This window comes from Balaenoptera physalus (genome assembly GCF_965194825.1).
Source record: "Balaenoptera physalus genome assembly, contig: HAP1_SCAFFOLD_1641, whole genome shotgun sequence".
NCBI classification, from domain to species: domain Eukaryota; kingdom Metazoa; phylum Chordata; class Mammalia; order Artiodactyla; family Balaenopteridae; genus Balaenoptera; species Balaenoptera physalus.
Genome location: NW_028125158.1, coordinates 33,047 through 56,713, shown reverse-complemented (window position 1 = coordinate 56,713; position 23,667 = coordinate 33,047). Strand labels below are relative to the sequence as shown.

General features: G+C 42.4%; 1 long non-coding RNA gene across 1 annotated transcript; it reads left to right on the top strand.

The window, feature by feature from the left end:
* Positions 1 to 19,005: 19,005 nt before the first annotated feature.
* Positions 19,006 to 22,377, top strand: LOC309654012. Its single transcript, XR_014259719.1, has 2 exons — positions 19,006 to 19,838; positions 22,168 to 22,377. It is a non-coding gene; the product is annotated as an uncharacterized lncRNA (long non-coding RNA).
* The last annotated feature ends 1,290 nt before the right edge of the window (positions 22,378 to 23,667 follow it).

The following is a 23,667-nucleotide window of genomic DNA, read 5'->3' as shown; positions in this document are numbered from 1 at the left end:
CAAGAAGAAGATATAACAATTATAAATATATATGCACCCAACATAGGAGCACCTCAATACATAAGGCAACTGCTAACAGCTATAAAAGAGGAAATCGACAGTAACACAATAATAGTGGGGGACTTTAACACCTCACTTACACCAATGGACAGATCATCCCAAATGAAAATAAATAAGGAAACAGAAGCTTTAAATGACACAATAGGCCAGATAGATTTAATTGATATTTATAGGATATTCCATCCAAAAACAGCAGATTACTCTTTCTTCTCAAGTGCGTATGGAACATTCTCCAGGATAGATCACATCTTGGGTCACAAATCAAGCCTCAGTAAATTTAAGAAAATTGAAATCATATCAAGCATCTTTTCTGACCACAACGCTATGAGATTAGAAATCAATTACAGGGAAAAAAACGTAAAAAACACAAACACATGGAGGCTAAACAATACGTTACTAAATAACCAAGAGATCGCTGAAGAAATCAAAGAGGAAATCAAAAAATACCTAGAGACAAATGACAATGAACACAAGACGATCCAAAACCTATGGGATGCAGCAAAAGCAGTTCTAAGAGGGAAGTTTATAGCTATACAAGCCTACCTCAAGAAACAAGAAAAATCTCAAGGAAACAATCTAACCTTACACCTAAAGGAACTAGAGAAAGAAGAACAAACAAAACCCAAAGTTAGCAGAAGGAAAGAAATCATAAAGATCAGAGCGGAAATAAATGAAATAGAAACAAAGAAAACAATAGCAAAGATCAATAAAACTAAAAGCTGGGGCTTCCCTGGTGGCGCAGTGGTTGAGAATCTGCCTGCCAATGCAGGGGACACGGGTTCGAGCCCTGGTCTGGGAAGATCCCACATGCCGCGGAGCAACTAGGCCCGTGAGCCACAACTACTGAGCCTGCGCGTCTGGAGCTTGTGCTCCGCAACAAGAGAGGCCGTGACAGTGAGAGGCCCGCGCACCGCGATGAAGAGTGGCCCCCGCTCGCCGCAACTAGAGAAAGCCCTCGCACAGAAACGAAGACCCAACACAGCCATAAATAAAGTAAATAAATAAATAAATAAACCCAAAGTTTAAAAAAAAAAAAAAAAACTAAAAGCTGGTTCTTTGAGAAGATAAACAAAATTGATAAGCCATTAGCCAGACTCATCAAGAAAAAGAGGGAGAGGACTCAAATCAATAAAACTAGAAATGAAAAAGGAGAAGTTACAACAGACACCGCAGAAATACAAAACATCCTAAGAGACTAGTACAAGCAACTCTATGCCAATAAAATGGACAACCTGGAAGAAATGGACAAATTCTTAGAAAGGTATAATCTTCCAAGACTGAACCAGGAAGAAACAGAAAATATGAACAGACCAATCACAAGGAATGAAATTGAAACTGTGATTAAAAATCTTCCAACAAACAAAAGTCCAGGACCAGATGGCTTCACAGGTGAATTCTATCAAACATTTAGAGGAGAGCTAACACCCATCATTCTCAAACTCTTCCAAAAAATTGCAGAGGAAGGAACACTCCCAAACTCATTCTATGAGGCCACCATCACCCTGATACCAAAACCAGACAAAGATACTACAAAAAAAGAAAATTACAGACCAATATCACTGATGAATATAGATGCAAAAATCCTCAACAAAATACTAGCAAACAGAATCCAACAACACATTAAAAGGATCATACACCACGATCAAGTGGGATTTATCCCAGGGATGCAAGGATTCTTCAATATACGCAAATCAATCAATGGGATACACCATCTTAACAAACTGAAGGATAAAAACCATATGATCATCTCAATAGATGCAGAAAAAGCTTTTGACAAAATTCAACACCCATTTATGATAAAAACTCTCCAGAAAGTAGGCATAGAGGGAACCTACCTCAACATAAGAAAGGCCATATACGACAAACCCATGGCAAACATCATTCTCAATGGTGAAAAACTGGAAGCATTTCCTCTAAGATCAGGAACGAGACAAGGGTGTCCGCTCTCACCACTATTATTCAACATAGTTTTGGAAGTCCTAGCCATGGCAATCAGAGAAGAAAGAGAAATAAAAGGAATACAAATTGGAAAAGAAGTAAAACTGTCACTGTTTGCAGATGACATGATATTATACATAGGGAATCCTAAAGATGCCACCAGGAAACTACTAGAGCTAATCAATGAATTTGGTAAAGTTGCAGGATACAAAATTAGTGCACAGAAATCTCTTGCATTCCTATACACTAATGATGAAAAATCTGAAAGAGCAATTATGGAAACACTCCCATTTACCATTGCAACAAAAAGAATAAAATACCTAGGAATAAACCTACCTAGGGAGACAAAAGACCTGTATGCAGAAAACTAGAAGACACTGATGAAAGAAATTCTTGGATTGGAAGAATCAATATCGTGAAAATGACTATACTACCCAAAGCAATCTACAGATTCAATGCAATCCCTATCAAATTACCAATGGCATTTTTTACAGAACTAGAACAAATCATCTTAAAATTTGTATGGAGACACAAAAGACCCCGAAGAGCCAAAGCAGTCTTGAGGGAAAAAAACGGAGCTGGAGGAATCAGACTCCCTGACTTCAGACTATACTACAAAGCCACAGTAATCAAGACAATATGGTACTGACACAAAAACAGAAACATAGATCAATGGAACAAGATAGAAAGCCCAGAGATAAACCCACGCACCTATGGTCAACTAATCTATGACAATGGAGGCAAAGATATACAATGGAGAAAAGACAGTCTCTTCAATAAGTGGTGCTGGGAAAACTGGACAGCTACATGTAAAAGAATGAAATTAGAATACTCCCTAACACCGTACACAAAAATAAACTCAAAATGGATTCGAGACCTAAATGTAAGACTGGACACTATAAAACTCTTAGAGGGAAACATAGGAAGAACACTTTTTGACATAAATCACAGCAAGATCTTTTTTTTTTTTTTTTTTAAACAGAAACTATGCTGGCTATTTTTTTTTTAATATTTTATTTATTTTTTTTTATATTTATTTTTTTTGGCTGTGTTGGGTCTTCGTTTCTGTGCGAGGGCTTCTTCTAGTTGCGGCAAGCGGGGGCCACTCTTCATCGCAGTGCGCGGGCCTCTTCACTATCGCGGCCTCTCTTGTTGCAGAGCACAGGCTCCAGATGCGCAGGCTCAGTAGTTGTGGCTCACGGGCCCAGTTGCTCCGTGGCATGTGGGATCTTCCCAGACCAGGGCTCGAACCTGTGTCCCCTGCATTAGCAGGCAGATTCTCAACCACTGCGCCACCAGGGACGCCCCAGCAAGATCTTTTTTGATCCACCTCCTAGAGTAATGGAAATAAAAACAAAAATAAAAAAATGGGACCTAATGAAACTTCAAAGCTTTTGCACAGCAAAGGAAACCATAAACAAGACAAAAAGACAACCCTCAGAATGGGAGAAAATATTTGCAAACGAATCAACGGACAAAGGATTAATCTCCAAAATATATAAACAGCCCATTCAGCTCAATATTAAAGAAACAAACAACCCAATCCAAAAATGGGCAGAAGACCTAAACAGACATTTCTCCAAAGAAGACATACAGATGGCCAAGAAGCACATGAAAAGGTGCTCAACATCACTAATTATTAGAGAAATGCAAATCAAAACTACAATGAGGTATCACCTCACACCAGTTAGAATGGGCATCATCAGAAAATCTACAAACAACAAATGCTGGAGAGGGTGTGGAGAAAAGGGAACCCTCTTGCACTGTTGGTGGGAATGTAAATTGATACAGCCACTATGGAGAACAATATGGAGGTTCCTTCAAAAACTAAAAATAGAATTACCATATGATCCAGCAATCCCACTACTGGGCATATACCCAGAGAAAACCGTAATTCAAAAAGACACATGCACCTCAATGTTCACTGCAGCACTATTTACAATAGCCAGGTCATGGAAGCAACCTAAATGCCCATCGACAGACGAATGGATAAAGAAGATGTGGTACATATATACAATGGAATATTACTCAGCCATAAAAAGGAACGAAATTGAGTCATTTGTTGAGACGTGGATGGATCTAGAGACTGTCATACAGAGTGAAGTAAGTCAGAAAGAGAAAAGCAAAGATCGTAAATTAACGCATGTATGTGGAACCTAGAAAAATGGTACAGATGAACCAGGTTGCAGGGCAGAAGTTGAGACACAGACGCAGAGAACAAACGTATGGACACCAAGGGGGGAAAACCGCGGTGGGGTGGGGATGGTGGTGTGCTGATTTGGGCGATTGGGATTGACGCGTATACACTGATGTGTATAAAATTGATGACTGATAATAAAAGAAAAAAAGAAGAATAAAAAAAAAAAAAGAAAGCCTGTGGGTGAGATTTTAATTTTTTAAAGTAATATTTATATTACATTAATTAATTTATTTAAAAATACATTGATGTTCTCATCAAAAGGAAAAAAATTTTCTTTTTCTTTAATTTTTGTATCTACATATGGTGATGGATGTTCACTAAGCTTATTGTGATAATCATTTCACGATGTATGTAAATCAAATCATTATGCTGTACACTTTAAACTTATACAGTGCTGTATGTCAATTATATCTCAATAAAACTGAAAAGAGGGCTTCCCTGATGGCGCAGTGGTTGAGAGTTTGCCTGCCAATGCAGGGGACACGGGTTAGAGCCCTGGTCTGGGAAGATCCCACATGCCGCGGAGCAGCTGGGCCCGTGAGCCACAACTACTAAGCCTGCGCGTCTGCAGCCTGTGCTCCGCGACAAGAGAGGCCGCGATAATGAGAGGCCCACACACCGCGATGAAGGGTGGCCCCCACTTGCCGCAACTAGAGAAAGCCCTCGCACAGAAACGAAGACCCAACACAGCCAAAAATAAATAAATAAACCCAAAGTTAAAAAAAAAAAAAAAACTGAAAAGAAAAATGTAACAGTACTATTGATGGTTATAAATAAATATGGAAAAATAATCAATTTTTCTAGTCTTTCCTATAAAATTTATGGAAAAGTTTAAATGTAGACTGCCTAGCAGGACCATCATATAACTGGTGCCCTCTACATAACTGGTTTAAATATTTTGGAAAACAATTTGATTATTTTTATTAAAAGCCAAAAAATGCCTTTACCTTCCTATTCAATAATCTCATTTTGATAATTAGTCATAAAAGGTATTAATCATAAAACACGGAAAGAAAATGCACAAAGCCTTGTACACACAAAGCTTGAAGCAAACTGAATGTTCAATATTGTTTGCTGGGACTTCCCTGGTGGTCCCGTGGTTAAGAGTCCACCTTCCAAAGCAGGGGACGTGGGTTCGATCCCTGATCAGGGAACTAAGATCCCACACACAGCAGGGCAACTAAGTCTGCATGCCGCAACTACTGAGGCTGCGCGCTCTGGAACCCCTGTGCCACAACTAGAGAGAAGCCCATGCGCTGCAAAGAAAGATCCCGCGTGCCGCTACTAAAACCCAACGCAGCCAAAAATAAATAAATAAAATAAATAAATAAATAGAATGGTTTCTGTTAAAAAAAAAAAAAGATGGAGCAGTTTGTGTCACGGCTGCAGTCTGGTCATCAGGCAGTCAGCTTTTTTTTTTTTTTTTTTAATAATATTGTTTGCTCATTCATTTACTCATTCAGCATTTTTCCCCCCAAGTGCCTACTAGGTTCCAAGCACTAGGGGTAAAACAGGAAAAAAAAGAAAGTCCCTTCCCTCACAGAACTTACATTTCTGTGGGGGAGATAGAAAATAAATAAAGAAGCGTAGTACATCCATGTATATAAATACACATGTATAGCATGTTAGATGGAGAAAACTAAAACAGCGAGGAGGGCAGGGAGTACGGAGTGGAGCAGGGATGGCTTCAGGGTGGTGACATCGGGGACTTGAAGGAAGTGAGGAATCAAGCCTGGAAGCTCTGTGGCAGAAGACTGTGCCCATCAGAAGGGGCAGGTCTTGACGTGGGAGCATGCTTGGCATGACTGAAGAACAGCAAGTAGGTCAGTGCAGTTGGGGCAGCCTGAGCTAGAGGGCGAGTAGCAGGCAAGGGCAGAGTTGGAGAGGACCAAATCTCTTAGAGGAGTTACAGGCCATGTGAAGAAACTGGCTTTTACTCTGAGTGAGACTGGAGGGTTCTGAGCAAGAAGGTGACATAATTATGATCTAGCTTTTAAAAGGATGGTGGGGGAGAAAGTGGAGAGCAGTCAGGAAACTACTGAAATACTACAGGCAAGAAACGATGGTGGGTTGGGTCAGCATGGTGATGACAGGGGTGATGAAAGCGGTTGGATTCTGGACAGAATCTGAAGGCAGATCTGACAGGATTTATTAACTACAGTGTAATTGAATGTGATGTGTAAGACAGAGGAATTAAGGAGGACTCCAACATTTGGTCTGAGTAACAGGAAGGATGGAGCTGCCACCTACTGAGATGGGGAACATGTGGGAAGAGCAGGTTTGGGGGTAGAAATTAGAAGCGTGTTCTTGAATGTGTAAGATTTTAGATGCCCTTTATTAAAAAAATTTTTTTTCCTTTATGGTTTGTTATAGGATATTGAATATAGTTCCCTGTGCTATACAGTTGGACTTTGTTGTTTATCTATTTTATATATAGTAGTGTGTATCTGCTAATCCCAAACTCCCAATCCATCCCTCCCCTAACCCCCCCCCTCTTGACAACCACAAGTCTGTTCTCTATGTCTGTGAGTCTGTTTCTGTTCTGTAGATAAATTCATTTGTGTCATATTTTAGATTCCACATATAAGTGATATCATATAGTATTTGTCTTTCTCTGTCTGACTTCCTTCACTTAGTATGATAATCTCTTGGTCCATTGATGTTGCTGAAATGGCATTATTTCAATCTTTTTTACGGCTGAGCAGTATTCCAGGTATATGTGTACCACATCAGATGCCCTTTAGACAGCTGTAGCAGCAAGCTGGTGCCTCGCCCATCCGTGCCCCTCATGTGGACCACATCAGTGCACTTAGGACTGCCTGACCACCCAAAGCCAGCACCTCCATTGTTTAGCCAGAGGGCTTTCTCAAACTAAGACAATCTTGAAGAACACAACACAACACACAGAGTGGTGGTTTCCTCCCTAAAAAGAGAAAGGCGCAGGGGCAGAAATTCTGTTTCCTTGCCTCCTGCTTTCTGCCTTTGAATGCCTTTGTTTGAGAATGTGGTGATTGGTGGTGGTGTAATCATGAGGGAAAAGTCCAAGGGAAGTGAAGTGAGGCCAAACCCTGGCATTGTAGAAATGAGCAAATTTTAGCAGCCACCTATCTTCAGGGTGCCTGCTGTGTGAGCAGAACAAACCCTTCTTATTTAAGCCACTGTAAGTCAGGTCTTCTCTTACTGACAGTTGATTCACTGCTTAGTAATAACACTAGTTAACTTTATCAAGGACTTACTATATACTTAGTAAGTGTTTACTAGTCTAAGCACTTTACATGTATTTCCCCATTTAATCCTTATAATACCTTTACAATTATTATCTCCAGTTTAGATAAGGAAATTGGGCCTGGATAGGTTAAGCCAGAATATGAACCCACGCAGTCAGATTCCAGAGCCCTTGCCCCTGAGACTCTGCTATACTGCCTTCTAGTATTTGTGGTTATATAATTTGACATAAAACTATAACTATAAACCTTACTGTGGTAAATTATTTTTCACCTACACATAAATATGGACATTAATCAGGTATAAAAAACTTCAAATATAAGAGGTAAAGTTAGATAATATTGTGTATGGTGAAATAATGATTAAAAAACTATTCTCATACTCCTCTCTGCAATTTTGGAGTTAAAATGCTGTAAGAGATACTTAACACTTAATATGTAAGTTTAGTTATCTTCTCATTATACAAATAAAATAGGTAATAAAGGGGGAATCCCAAACTATTATACCAGCCAGTATGCCTCCACGTACAAGTATCCCAAACCAGAAGTGACCAGAAGTGGATGACGTCAGGCGGAATTTGGGAATAGGAGAAAGGTACAGGGGAACATAATGTTGACCTCATATTTCCCCACTCCTGTTTATAACAGAAACTCTCTAAAGAATTGCTAATACTCACAACTTGTACTTCCACCCATCCCACTCTCTCTTGAGCCAATTAATCAAACTTTCAACTCAACCACCTGAATAAACTGCTCTTGTCATGGTCCCCAGTGATGCTGTGTGGCTGAACCGCACTGAATCCATTTTGTCAGCCCCGTCTTAGGCCCACAGTCCTACCCCTCCCCTTTTTGCATGACTGAGCTATAGCCCACTCACAGGAATGCACCCAAGTCATGCAAGTTTCCTATCAACTTTTACCCTTGCCTCCATCTGATATGAAACCTGGAAGACTGCATTTTGCTGACACAGATGGTTAATGATCGTGAGACCCCCAGGGGGAAGAAAAACCCTGGGTTCCTATCAGTGCGGACATGCTTCCCACTTGGTAGTCAGATTCTGTTTTTAGCTTTGGCCCCTTTAAGTCCCCCTGTACCCCTTTTGTTGGCACAGACTGCAGCTGTGTATGCCTCTGGATCCTCATCTGCAGGATTGTTTTCCTTTGAAGTATCATTTAGATTTTCCTTGAATGAAGATCAATTGGTAATAAACCATGTGCTTTTGTTTACTTGAAAATGTCTTTATTTTGTCCTTGATCTTATAAATTAGTGTTACTGGGTACACAATTGTGAGATGACAGTTATTGTCTCTCAGCACTTGGAGAGATCATTCTGTCTTCCAGCTTCCCTTGTGTGTTCATAAGTTTGTCGTCAGTCAATTACTGTTCCTTTGTAAGTAAGCTGATATTTATTTGTCTCATGTTATGGGTTGAATTGTATTCCTCAGAAAGATAGGTTAAAGCCCTAATCCCCAGTGCCTAAGAACGTGACCTTATTTTGAAAGAGCGTCACTGTGGACACCATTAGTTAAGATAAGGCCGTACTGGAGAAGGGTGGGCCCTTAATCCAATATAACTGGGTGCCTTATCAGAAGAGGAAGAGAGACACAAGACACTCAAAAGGGGAATGCCATGTGATGGGGAGGCAGGCACTGAAGCGCTGCAGATGCAAGCTAAGGAATGCCAAGGACTGCCGCAAATCACCAGAAACTAGGGAGGGGAGGGAAGGGTTCTCCCCTCTCCTTCACAGGGACCAAGGCCCTGCTGACAACCTGGAGTTTGGATTTCCAGCCTCTAGAACTGTGAGACTATATAAATTCCTGTGATGTTAAGCCATTCAGTTTCTGGCACTTTGTTACAGCAGACCTGGGAAATTAATGTAACTGACTTTAAGATGTGTTGCCTTTTATGTTCTCGGTTTCACTACACTGTATCTAGATTGGATTTCTTTTTACTGGTCCTGTTCTTAGTGATTCCTCATCTACAGATTTATGTCTCTTATTGGTTTGGAAAGTCCTCACCCATTATATGAACCCATTATATGAACAGATGCTTACCTCCTTTCTCTAGATTCTCCTTAAGGGACTCTAAGTAGATTTAAAGTAGGAGACTGCCTTTTCTATCCTCCCTGTCTTTATTTATTTGTTTATACATTTATTTATTTCATTTATTTATTTTTGGCTGCATTGGGTCTTCGTTGCTGCGCGTGGGTTTTCTCTAGTTGCGGCGAGCAGGGGCTACTCTTTGTTGCGGTGCGCGGGCTTCTCATTGCGGTGGCGTCTCTTGCTGCAGAGCACAGGCTATAGGCACGCGGGCTTCAGTAGTTGTGGCACGTGGGCTCAGTAGTTGTGGCTCACGGCCTTAGTTGCTCCTCACCATGTGGGATCTTCCTGGACCAGGGCTGGAACCCGTGTCCCCTACATTGGCAGGCAGGTTCTTAACCACTGTGCCACCAGGGCAGTCCCTGTTAAGTTTTTAAATATCAGTTAATTGTTTTAGAAGTTTGTGGCAGATTGATAGTCGTCTCTCAATAGTCATTTTCTCCTTATTTTAGTAATATAACTTCTTAATTTTAACTGGGTACATGACCATCCACAATAAAGTCTATATTTCCAATTTGCCCTTCAGCAAGGAATGACCATGAACTAAGCTCTTACCATGGGATATAAAAGGAAGTGGTGTGCACAATTTTTTTAGGAAGTTTTCTTAAAGGGAAAGGCATGTCTTTTTCCTTCCCTTTTTTCTTCCTTTCCTCTACTCCATGAAAGGAGTATACTTTCCCGCACCATTATGTTGGACCTGGCTGTGTGACTTGCTTTGGTTAATGAAGTGCGAGCACACAGGACATGTGACACACCTGAGCAGAGCCTTCAAGTGATTCTGTGGCTTAGCCTCTTGTATGCTTGTTTTCCATCATGAGGAAAATACAACCCAGGTGACTACTGCTCCTTTAGTCTGGTTCCTTGAATGGGAGACGTGTGGAACTGATTCGTACCTCGAGCACAGCACAGCAGCTGACTGCCCCTCCCTCCAGCTGTCAAATCCCAACTAACTTAGAAATAAATATTTGCTGTTTATAAGCCACTGAGTCTTTGAGGGCAATTCCTTTACTTTCTTGCAGGTCAGCAATTTGTTAAAAATTATTTTTTTTTCTGAACTTATTCATGATTTAGTTTCCACTGTCCAGCTATTATGAATAATGCTGCTATAATATTCATATACAAAAGTTTGTGGTTTTGTGTGGATATTTTAAATTCTTTTAGGTATATAGCTAGGAGTAGAATCGCTGGGTCTTATGGTAACTCTATATTTAACATTTCAAGGAAGTGTCAGACTGTTTTACAAAGTGACTACACCATTTTACATTTCCACCAGGTGTGTATGAGGGTTCTGATTTCTCTAAATCCTCACTAACAGTTACACTCTCTTTGATTATGGTCATCCTAGTGGGTGTGGTTTCTCACTGTGGTTTCGATTTGCATTTCCCTAATGACTGATGATGTTGAGCATCTTTTCATGTACTTATTGGCTATTTATATATCTTCTCTGGAGAAATATCTATTCAAATCCTGTACCCATTTTTTAATGGGTTGTCTTTTTATTGTTGAGTTGTAAGAATTATTTACATATTCTGGATATAATATCAGATATGTGGTTGCAAATTTTTTTCCCATTCTGTGTATTGTCTTCTCACTTTCCTGGTGGTGTCTGAATTAGTCTACTAGGGCTGCCATAACAAAATACCACAGACTGTATATGACCTCATTTAACCATAACCAGCTCTTTAAAAGCCCTGTCTCCAAATATAGTCACATTGTGGGGTAGGGCTTCCACACATAAATTTTGGGAGAACGCAGCTCAGTCCAAAACATTCTGCCCTCTGGATACCCAAAATTCTTGTCCTTCTCACAGGTAAACACATTCACCCACATCCCAAAGTCTTAACCCATTCCAGCATCAACTCTAAGTGCAAAGTCTCACCTGAATATCATCAGGTATGGTTGAGACTTGAGATATGATTCACTCGAAGGCAAAATGCCTTGCCAGCTGTGAGCCTGCGACATCAGACAAGTTATGTGGTTCCAAAATACACTGGTGAGACAGGCATAGAGAGATATTCTATTCTAAAAGAGAGAAATCAGGAAGAAGAAAGGGAAATGGGTCCAAAGCGAATACAAAACCCAGCAAGGCACATTTCATTAGATTTTAAGGCTCAAGAGTAATCCTTTTGGGCTCAATGCTCTGCCCTCCAGGCCCACTGGGGTGGCAACCTCATCCCCTTGGCCCTGGGTGGTAGCTCCACCCCCTCAGCCCTGGGCATCAGCTTTATTCCCGAGGCACTGGTTGGTAGCAGGCTCCACTGAAACCAAGGAGACAGCTTGCCCCCCAGACCTGTACTCTCTGGGCTGATGGCTGGAGTAGCAGCCCTGTTGATCTCTGAATCACTTTTGGTGTCATTTCTCACTTTTCTTGAAGGGTGATGTGAATTGGCAGCCAGATAGCTCTATTGTCCTGTCCTGTAGACTCCCAGAAGTCTGACAGTATTCCTCCATTTTGTTGTCTCTATGCCCCTTAGTCCAGACTGGCAGTGTTTCTACTGGTATAATCTTATTTCTATTCCTGGTTACTTATGAGATGACTGATTAAATCCATGAGTTGCACCCATGACCTCTTTATCAAATGACTGTCCAGCTACGCCCTGGATGTATTCTCCAGAACATACTTCTTCTTTTTTTGTAATATGGATAGTAATTGGTTTCTACACCTAATTCCAACACGTGAGGAGTTGGGGTGGTTTCCCAACATCACCAAGGAGCAAGTCTCTGGGTACCAGCTGGGTGTCCTGCATCTCAGCTCAATTCTGACACTATCTACCCAGAGACAGCATCAGGTTCTGCAGGTTAAGTGCTCAGTCCCACAAGACTGCTGTACACCCCTCTTGCCCTCTCAGGATGCCAGGTGCAAGCCAGGTTGTTACCTGTGCTTCTGACCATCTGGCCACAAACTGGAGGCTCCAACAATCTCTCCCAACTCAGGATGCCAATTGAAAGCCCAGGTTGTGAACTGTACTTCTGACTGATGGCTATAAATCAAAGGTTCTTATGACCCCTTTCTTGGGTTTGATTAATTTCCCAGAGTGGCTCATAGAACTTAGAGAAACATTTTTACATACTGGACGACTGGTTTGTTATAAAAGGATATTATAAAAGGAAGAGCCAGATGGAAGAGATGCATAGGGCAAGGTATGGGCAAAGGGCGCAGAGCTTCCACGCCCTCTCCTGGTGTGTCACTCTCTCCACTTATCCAGGTGTTCACCAACCGGAAGCTCTCTGAACCTTGCCCTTTTGAGTGTTGTGGAGTCTTCATTACATAGACATGATTGATCAAATCACTGGTCATTGGCAACTGATTCAACCTCTAGCCTCTCTTCCCTCACTGGAGGTCAGGGGGTGGGACTGAAAGGTCCAATCCTGTATTCATGGTTGGGTTCTTTGCTGACCAGCCCCCATACTTAGGGCTTTCCAAAAGTCACCTCATTAACATAAATCCTGTTGTGGTAGAAAGGGGCTTGTTACAAATAACGAGACATCCATTTTACCTTTATGACTCTGAAAGTGATTTCAGGAACTGAGGAGTAGAGACCAAACATTATGACAAGAGAAGTTCCCACTGGTCTTATCCCTCAGGAAATTCCAAGGGTTTTGGGAGCTGTGAGTCAAGAACCTTGGATGAAGACCAAATATGAGATATATTTTGGTCATCTGAATGATCAAATGTATATTTCTTTTTTTTTAATTGAAGTATAGTTGATGTATTGTATGATATGTACATGTTAGTTTCAGGTGTACAACACAGTGATTTGACATTTAAACATATTACAAAACGCTCACCAGTATATATTTCTTGCAAGTTACAATATTGCAGATAGGCTAAGAATTTTCCAAATGTTTAGATTCTGGTTCCCTTATGCTTAACAACTCCTTTAATTTATCTCTCACCTCCTGCATACTATAAGCAGTAAGAAGAAATCAGGCCGCACCACCACCACTTTGCTTAGAAATCTCTGCAGCTAAATATCACAGTTTATCACTTTTAATTTCTACCTTCCACAGAACACTAGGAAACAGTTTGGCCAAGTTCTCTGCCACTTTATAGTAAGGGTCACCTTTCCTCCAGTTTCCAGTAACACGCTCCTCATTTCTGAGATCTCACTACAGTCACCTTTTAACGTTTACATTTCTACCAAGAGTCTCTCTTCAAGGCAATCTAGGCTTTTCCTAACATGCACCTCAAAAATCTTCCCCTCCACTCATTACCCACTTCCAAAGCCCCTTCCACATTTTTAAGGTATTTGTTACAGTAGTACCCCACTTCTCAGTACCAAAATCTGTATTAGTCTGGTGAGGCTGCCGTAACAAAATATCACAGACTGGGCAGCATAAACAACAGAAATTTATTTTACACATTTCTGGAGGCCGGACATCCAAGATCAAGGTGTTGGCAGGTTTGGTTGGCTTGCAAATGGCCATCTGCCTCCCTCCAACCCCTGGCAACCACCCTTCTGCTTTCTGTCTCTATGAATTTTACTATTCTAGGTACCTCATATAAATGAAATCATACAATATACAGTCCTTTTGTGATTGCGTTATTTCATTTGGCATAATGTCTTCAAGGCTCACCATACTTTTTAAAGCTGAACATACAAAAGTTTTGTATATTCGATTTTGATGGAGTCCAATTTTAAAATTTTGTCACTTACGGTTTTGGCTTCAGAGCTAAGAAACTATTGCCTAATCCAAGGTCATGAAGGTTTACACCTGTTTTTTCCTAAGAGTATTATAGTTTTAGCATTTATATTTAGGTCTATGATCCATTTTGAATTAATTTTTTAAAAATTTAATTAATTAATTAATTTTGGCTGCGTTGGGTCTTCACTGCTGCGCGCGGGCTTTCTCTAGTTGCGGTGAGCGGGGGTACTCTTCGGTGCGGTGCGTGGGCTTCTCAATGCGGTGGCTTCTCTTGTTGCGGAGCACAGGCTCTAGGCACGCGGGCTTCAGTAGTTGTGGCACGCAGGCTCAGTAGTTGTGGCTCGTGGGCTCTAGAGCGCAGGCTCAATAGTTGTGGCGCACAGGCGTAGTTGCTCCGTGGCATGTGGGGTCTTCCTGGACCATGGGTTGAACCCATGTCCCCTGCCTTGGCAGGCGGATTCTTAACCACTGCGCCACCAGGGAAGTTCCTTTAATTAATTTTTGCGTTTGTGAGGTAGGGGTCCAATTTCATTCTTTTGCATGTGGTTATACAACTGTCCCAGCACCCTTTGTTGAAAAGACTATTATTTTCCCAGTGAATCAACTGTCCATAAATGTGTGGGTTATTTCTGAAGTCTCAATTCTTTTCCATGATATATACGTCTATCATTATTCTGGTACAACACACTATCTTGATTATTGTAGTTTTGTAGTCAGTTTTGAAAGCAGGAAGAATGAGTGTTTTTTAACTTTTTTCTTTTTTTTTTCAAGATTCTTTTGGCTATTCTGAGTCCCTTGCATTGCCATCTGAATTTTAGAATCTGCTTGTCAATTTCTAGAAATAAAAAAAGGCAGCTGGGATTTTTGATAGGATTGCAAAGAATGTGCAGAACAAATGGAGAAGTACTGCTTATTTTAATGATATTAAGTCTTCTATTATTTCTTGATGACGATTTAGCTTAATTATAAACCCTGTACCTCGTGTCTTCCTATCCTCTCAGTAAGCCTAATAATTCCTTGCTCCTCCACTGGGCACTTTTCCTACTTCTAACAGTACACTTTAGCAACCGCTTCTTATTCTGCCAACTACACACATCGTCTCTTGAGTGCTTTTCCCTTTCCCTTTACCTTTCCTATGTTTCACATCTTAAACTGTCAGCTGTATTTTTACCTTTATGTTGTCAACATTGGTATAATTTATAAACTCTGCTTTAACTACAGCAAGATTATAATTTATTAACAGGTTTGGTCTAAAAGTTGAACACCAGAAACCCGCCTTTTCTAAGCTTTTTATCATAGTAATTATTCAATTGAATTCTCTCCCGGAACTCCTATCCTTCCATCCGAATCTAGCCTAGCTCTTGGGACTTCCCTTTACTACTGAATTAGATCTAGTGAATCCTGGGTAGTGATGCTGTCAGAAACCTCATTTCTACCTCATCTTTAAATTTTGAAAAAAAGCCCATGTGGGAGTTTGACTTTATGAGTCTCTGCATATCTGAAAATGTTTTCATTTTGCTCTCTTAATGATAATTCAGCTAGGAATAGAGGGTTTTTTTAATAAAAAAATTCTTAGAATTTGAAGTTCAAGAAATATTTCCCTCAGAAACTTGAAGGTCATTGTTATCTTCTCATATCTAGTGTTGCTGGTAGGAATTCTAATTGCAGTGTGAGTCTTACTCTTTTACGGGTCACTTTTTTTGTTTATTTTTTTTTTAGTTTTGGCTGCGTCGGGTCTTAGTTGCGGCACTCGGGATCTTTCCTTTAGGTGTGCGGGCTTTTTTCTGTGGTGCGCGGGCTTCTCTCTAGTTGTGGTGTGCAGGTTTTCTCTCTCTCTCTGGTTGTGGTGCATGGGTTCCAGAGCGCGTGGGCTCTGTAGTTTGTGGCATGTGGGCTCTAGCTGAGGCACACCGGCTTAGTTGCTCCACAGCATGTGGGATCTTAGTTCCCCGACCAGGGATTGAACCTGCGTCCCCTGCGTTGGAAGGCAGATTCTTTACCACTGGACCACCAGGGAGGTCCCTATGGGTCACATTTTTCCTTTGGAAATTCAGGATTTTCTCTTTAGCTTTAGAGTTTTAACATTTCACAAAGTTGTCTTTGCTCTCCACTAATGGACATTTTCAGCGCTGGGAAATTTTGTTCCATTATTTTTGGGGTAATTTTCCATCTTTTATTTACTCTCTTTTCTTTTTCTCTTGTAATATTAGTCCTGTTGGATTGACTCTTTATTTTTCTTATATTTTCTCTTGCAATTTCCATCTCTTTGCGTATTTCTTCTATTCTCCTTAAAATTGCACGGACTTTACCTTTCAACACTTCCAGTGAATTTATAATTTTGGCATTTTCCTATTTCTAATTTCAAGACTTACTTTTTGTTCTTGGGTTGTTACTTATCTGAGTACATTATCCTTGTTTCATAGCTGTAATAAAAGTTTGTGAGCATATTTTTAAGTTCTCTGAAGTTTCTTTTTCCTCTGTGGTCACATTTTCTCCTTATCCTCTCCCTCCCTTCCCCAGCCCCAAGTTGGAGACTTCCCTTAAACACCTAACAGTCCCTGGTTGTCCGTTCATATTTAAGATGAAGTAGTTGGATGCTGATGACGCATCTTTAGAACTTGGGAGGGTCTTGCCAACTTGCACAACTTCACTCTAGGGTGAGTGGGTAGGAAACTGGCTATTGTGCCAGAATAAAGAATGTTTTACCCTTAGTCATTAAATTCTCCCCAGAGATGATGAAAAAGCTTGACTCTTAGCCTGGGATAAATGCCTAGCTATTGTATCTGAGGTATAGGGAGGGTTCTGCTGTTCTACATAGAGACCTTTATTTAGCGTCCTTGTTTTCAGCCCTGCTTCTCACTCTTGCTCTGTCTTGTCAGTGTCTCCAAATTTCAATTTCTCTAAATCACTTCTGGCAGGTAGGCCTCCTTCTTCACCTACAGTACCCGCCCCCATGCCTATTCCACATTATGGTTTCTTCCATTTTGTTTAATCAGACCTCACTCACTTTGTGTGTAAATTTAGGGGAAAAAAAAGAAAAACAACTCTTGGTGGCTCCCTTCCCATTTTCTGTTTTGTACGGGTTTGTATCATTTTTCATTCCTTTATTAGCATTTTAATGGGGTTCCAGGAAGAAGAGGCAACGAATGCATGCACTCAGCCAGTTTTAATTAAAAAAAAAAACAATCCTAAGTGTAGGTTTAAAAAAAGATATGTGGGGCAGAGTAGGAAATAAGAAAAAAGAACAGTGGAATGACAAAAAAGAAACCAAAAAAATTTCTGAGTCTGTGATATTGACAGTACTCCCGTGCATGAATAACAAGGCTTAGCACCTCACACTCTTCAGATCCCCACATTTCAGGGATGGGATAGATCTGAGACATCTCGTTCACACCCCCTTTTACAGTTACGAAAAGCAGGACCCAGGAGTAATGGGACTTTCCCAAGGTCACACACGTAGACACCGGCAGAATGGAAACCAGAAAGATAAGATGAGTCCACTTTGCTTTCCCTTCATCTCACCACACCGCTGGGGAGCAGCAGAACGAGCGGATCAGCAGTCAGATAAGAAGGATCGTGAGAAACAGTCAAAGGAAGCTGGCTTATTCCTGAGTGAAGTCGGGTGCCCGAGAAAATGAAACACTTTAGGATGCTTCATTTGGCAGGACCCAGCGTCCCCCGGCAGCGGTCCTGACAGCGGCGGCCGCGTGCGGACCCTACGGAAGGGGGCGACTGTACAGCAGGCGGGGGGACGCTGGGCGGGATGGGGATGAGGTGACGAATGAAGGGACGAGAACCCTGACGAGGGACGGGAGAGTGACAGTGGGGCCACGAGGGCGTGGACGCTGGCGGTGACTCAACTGCTCTCAGGGGCGTTTAGAGTTACTGATAAAACAATCGCCAGCCGGGAATAAACACGATTCAAATCACTCTTACTTTCTTAGTGCAGCGATAGCTTACCTACGGCCTTACATTAACGGTGCGTGGCTCCGACAAGGAAACCCGTCTGCGCTTCGGTACCAGAAACTGGGGAGCCCGACGCCGGGCCAGCTGCCGCCCCCGAGGACTGGGACGGCCGTCCGGCCCGCCCACCAGCCCCCGGAAAGTGCCCGAGGCCCGCGCGCGCCCGAGTCGCGCTCCCGGGAGGAGCGGGGGCGGGGCTCGCGCTGACGTCGGCCTGGGGCGGGACTGGGAAATCGCGCAGGGGGCGGGGCGCGGTGACGTCGGGCGCCCGGGCCGAGCTGTGGCTGTGGTGGTGGCGGCGGCGGCGGCGGCGACGGCGCCCGGGCAGCAACGGCAGCGGCAGCGGCAGCCCTGAGCAGGGTGAGACGGCCGCGGTGGCGGCAGCTCGGGGTCGGGCGGCGCCTGGAGCTTCCCGCCCGTCGCTGGCGCTAGGCCCCTCGGCTCTCCTCCGCCCGCTCCTCCTCACGGCCCTGGCTGGGTCCCGGCAGCGTGCCGCCAGGGAGGGCGGAGCCGTAGGTGAAGCTGGCGGGCGGGGGGCTGGGGGCTGGCGGGCGTGGGCTCTGGGCTGCGGGCCGGCGCGGGCGCACACGCGCACACGGCAGGCGCCGGGCGGGCGGCGTCTGTCTACTCCCTCTTGCCGTAGGAGGCGGTGCGGCGCAAACAGTGGGCCGCCGCCTCCGCCGGTGCTTCAGGGGGCCAGTCACGCAGAGCCCGGGGCGGGCCGCCCCGAGGAGCTTGGCGCCCGCGGACAGGTGGGCTTCCCGCCCGGAGGCCCTCGGGCTGCCCGCACGGCCCCGGAGAACCCGCTAGCGGCCTGTCCGTGGTTCACCTCGGCGGCCGGGGAGGGAGGGCGGCGCGGACGGCCGTCCCGGTCCTCGCGGGCGGCGCCACCAGGGAAGTCCTTTACAGGTCTTTTAAAAGCGTCTGTCTCTTCTCTATCTGGTCATATATATTTTTTCTTTTCTTCCTGCCTTCCTCAGAAAATCTCTACCTACGTAGCTTTAGAGCAGGAAATTATCCGATTGAATTCTAGCTGTTTCTTTAACAAGAGATTGTTTGTAATGGTAGAAACAGAAGAATCTTAGTTTGAACGAATAAAAATGACTCATTTATGTTTATTCTGCATCTGGTATTAGTCAGGTTTATGGCTTTTATTTCCTAAAATCGTTCTAGAAATATTTATTATGATTTTGTTCCTTATGTTTTTATCTGCATTGTATTGTTATTTCCATGGAAGTTTCTGGACTGTTTCCAAATAAATTCCTTAGAAGGGATTGTTTCTGGCACACTGTTACTTCTGATGCCCTTACATTTGTCAAAAAGAAAATGAGGGTTTTTTGGACCTAAACTGAGAAGAATTATAGTGGAGGGAAGATGAGAGATGTATTTCTTTCACTGCCATTTATGTCTGATCCTGCGAGAGTACAGAATTTTTGATGGGTGTGTCTTCAATTCTGTGGACCCAGGCGTTGCCCACTGCCCACCCAGCTCCTCTGACTATACCTGACCCAGATGCTCAGTTTCTGTCTTTTCTGTATTGATCGTAAGTGGAGGAGTTACTGATGGCCATGGAGAAGGTAAAACAGGAGCTGGAGTCCATGAAGGCGACGATGTCCTGCACTCAGCAGTCACTGGCAGAGAAGGAAACTCATGTGACCAACCTTCGGGCCGAGAGAAGAAAACACCTAGAGGAAGTTCTGGAGATGAAGTAAGTTTTATAATATTGTTCTTCAGGCATATGCTTAGTTGAAATACTTGTCCTCATCGCTTTCATCTTCTGGCCTTGTTTGTCACGCCTGACACACTTAGCCTAATTTTAATGCTCACTTGTGTTTCTCACTCCTTAGAACAAATTTGGGACAAATCCTCGTCAAGTAGAAGCTTTTTTTGCCTCCCTGTCATTGAATTTTGCAGTCCTCTAGAGTGTATGTATGCGTATGCAATTGTGTCTCTGAAATTCCTAAAACCTTCTGGAAAGTTCTGGCAAGTTGTTGAGCTTTCCGAGGAAGATAACCATTGCTCCTGAGGTCATACGATGGCTAGGCAATTTTTAAAAACATTTTTTATTATAAACATTTCCAAAGGTACACAAAACTAGAGAATAGTATAGTGAACCTCCTTATACCCATCCCCCATATTTCACCATTAACATTTGCCACACTCTCCAGTCAGTTTTTACAAAATTGTCACTTTTAGCAGAACCTTTCTTGACATCATTTTTGTACTTTCCAGGCATCTTGCAGCTTCCTTGAGATAGTCTGTTGTGAAGGCTGTATATATCTGCTGTGCAGAATACAGCTGCTGCTTTTTCTGCTCTGTGACTTTGAAAAGTTCTGGTTTCCTTCTCTTCAGAACACGTATGTCTCTTTTTTAAGTCCCTTAGTACTTTCTCTATCACTCCAATCCCCACTCCTATGTAATTGTCCTGCTCTCATTTTACTGAAACCAAGTCTATGCTGGGACCCCTCAGTTACCTTCATCACCTCAGCAGTTACCTGTGTTCTTGTCGTCTTCTCTTCTGACTCAGAGGAGATACTGTCTCTCCTTCACCAAGCTCGTTTCTTATTTCTATCACAGATTTAAGCTCTGGTTCCCTCCTCTGCAATCTGTCTCCATTAATTTTCTTTCACATAATCTTTGCTCACTTTCTGTTAGTTCCTTCTTCTCTGCAATAAATACGCACTCTCTCTGACCTAAAGTAAACAGTCTCTCTGAGCCCAGCCAGTGCTTGAAGCTAACATCCCCTCTTCTTTTCTGCTACTTTGAACTGTCAATAAATAATTGAATATGAGAATTACAGAGTAGCAGAGGATCTTGCCATGATACCTCAGCATGAATTTTCATGGGGCATGATTGTTTTGATATCATGACGGCAGCCCAGGAGTTGAGAAACAAATATCGGGGTGTCCCCTGTGCTTATGGATTATTAGGACACAGTGGGAGGTTAAGAGAGCCTGATCTTTCAGAAAAGAATTATAGGTGATGTGCATGGATCTACCATTACAGTATCATACAAAATAGTTTCAGTTCCTGAAAATTCCCCATGCTCCTCCTTTTCATCTCTCCCCCATCTCCCCATTCCCTGATCTTTTTCCTGTAACCTTTTCAGACTGGCTTCTTTCCTTTAGCCTCTGTGTTTAAGGTAATCCCATGTCTTTTTGTGGCCTGAGAGTTTATCTTGTTTTATCTCTGAAAATATTCCGCTGAATGGACATACCATGGTTTGTTTATTCCATTACCTATTGAATAACACCTTGGTTGCTTCCAGTTTTTGGCAGTTGTCAGTAAAGCTGCTGTAAACATTCATGTGCAGGTTTCTGTATGGGCATCAGTTTTCAACTCATTTAGGTAAATGTCTGGGAGTGCGATTGCTAGGTTGTATTGAGCTGTGTAAGAAACTGAAAAAAATACCTTTTGAAGTGGCTGTAAATAATTTGCTTTTAATTGCATGCCTTTTTCTTTCTCTCTTTCCTGTTTATCTTTTTTCCTCCATTCTGCTACCCACTGCCTATCTGAAGCTGTTGAGTGAACTATTGCATGAGACCAGTCATTTGGACTTTAAGTGGTTTAAGGTATGAAGAAACTGCTTTTACGTTTGTACTTCTGAGGCTGTGTACCCGTCATTCACTGTCCTCTCCAGCTTCCATCTTCTATTCTTTTATTGTATCTTTTTGTGTCTTCTAACCCTACTGTTAATTTTGCTTGTATGTATTGCTTCTATGCACCGAAGTAATCTACAAATATTTGTTTGAAATATCTTAAATGGCTTTTAATGTCCCTAATGGGTAGGGACATTATACTTATTATCTTGCTCAGGTCCAAAATTTATGTCTCTTGCCTAAATTTAGCCTCTGAGAAGAAATGCCTCCCTCTGATTGAAGAAGGGTAGCTGCATCTCTGAATTTCTCAAGAAGCAACGTAAAATTGTTTGGGAACCATTTCTCTTATTACAATAAAATACACACCCTTTTAAAGTTTGAGCAGAGAAAAACTCTCAAAGGAAAATGACTCTTGATGCCTTTCTTGTATTCTTACAGAATCCCCTTACATGTCTTTATTCCTAATATGTGCTGCTCTGCACTGAGCCGATGCCCCAAATTTAAAGAAGTTGTCCAGTGATCTAATGAAGGAAGACCTCCTCTAACTTGTGTTAGCAAATGGAAAGAATAAAGTGAATAATTCCGTGGGGGAAAACTCAAGGGCTTTTTTTTTTTTTTTAATAAATTTATTTATTTTATTTATTTTTATTTTTGGCTCTGTTGGGTCTTTGTTGCTGTGCGCAGGCTTTCTCTAGTTGCGGCGAGCGGGGGCTACCCTTTGTTGCGGTACACGGGCTTCTCATTGCGGTGGCTTCTCGTTGCAAAGCATGGGCTCTAGGTGCACGGGCTTTAGTAGTTGCGGCACACGGGCTCAGTAGTTGCGGCTCGTGGGCTCTAGAGTGCAGGCTCAGTAGTTGTGGCGCACGGGCTTAGTTGCTCCACGGCATGTGGGATCTTCCCGGACCAGGGCTCGAACCCGTGTCCCCTGCATTGGCAGGCGGATTCTTAACCACTCTGCCACCAGGGTAGTCCCTGTGATGGTGTTTTTGGATGAAATTCATATTTAAATTGGTGGTGGACTTTGAGTAAAGCAGATTATCCTCCATAATGTGGGTGGGCCTCATCCAATCAGTTGAAGCTCTTAAAACAAAGACTGACCTCCCTGTTGCAAAAAGGAATTCTGCCAGAAGACTTATAGAAATTGAACTGCAACTCTTTCTAGAGTCTCTAGACAGCCTAACCTGCAGATTTTGAATTTACCAAGCCTCTATTATTGTGTGAACCAATTGTTTAAAATCTCTCTCTCTCTGTCTCTATCTTTATATAGATATGCATATAGATCTAGGTATCAATATCGATATCTAGATCTATATCTATCAACATATATGGGCACTTGTATACACATGCTATTGGTTCTGTCTTTCTGGAGAACCTTGACTAATATAGTGGCCCATGTAAATAAAAGGATGAACCCAAGTTCACCCAGGTAGAAAGTAGTACAATGAGAACTGGAACTTAAGGCCTCATGACTCATTCAGCTGTGAACACTGACCCAGAACTGGGGTCCGCAAACTCTGGCCCACTGATCAGATCTCGCTTGACTCCTGGTTTTGTACATAACGTTTTGCTTGAACACAGCCGCACCCATTCATTAACGTATTGTGCATGGCTGTTTCTGTGCTACAGCAGCAGATGGGCAGTTGCAGCAGAGACATATGGTACACAAAATCCAAAATGTTTACTATCTGACCCTTTACAGAAAAGATCTGCTGACCCTTGCTCTAGGATGCCATCTGATTTCTGATAGCACCGAGGAGAATAATTCATGCACATTGGGTTAGATTGTTCATCTCATGTCCTCCTTAGGTCAAAGATCTCTTAAATGCTCACCCTTGCCATAGCCAACTTGGGGAGCATTGTCTTAAGGATGCAGAAATATTTCTTGCCAGGTCTTTCCAATCCACACTGCTCCCTGACTATGGTTCTTAAAACCTATTT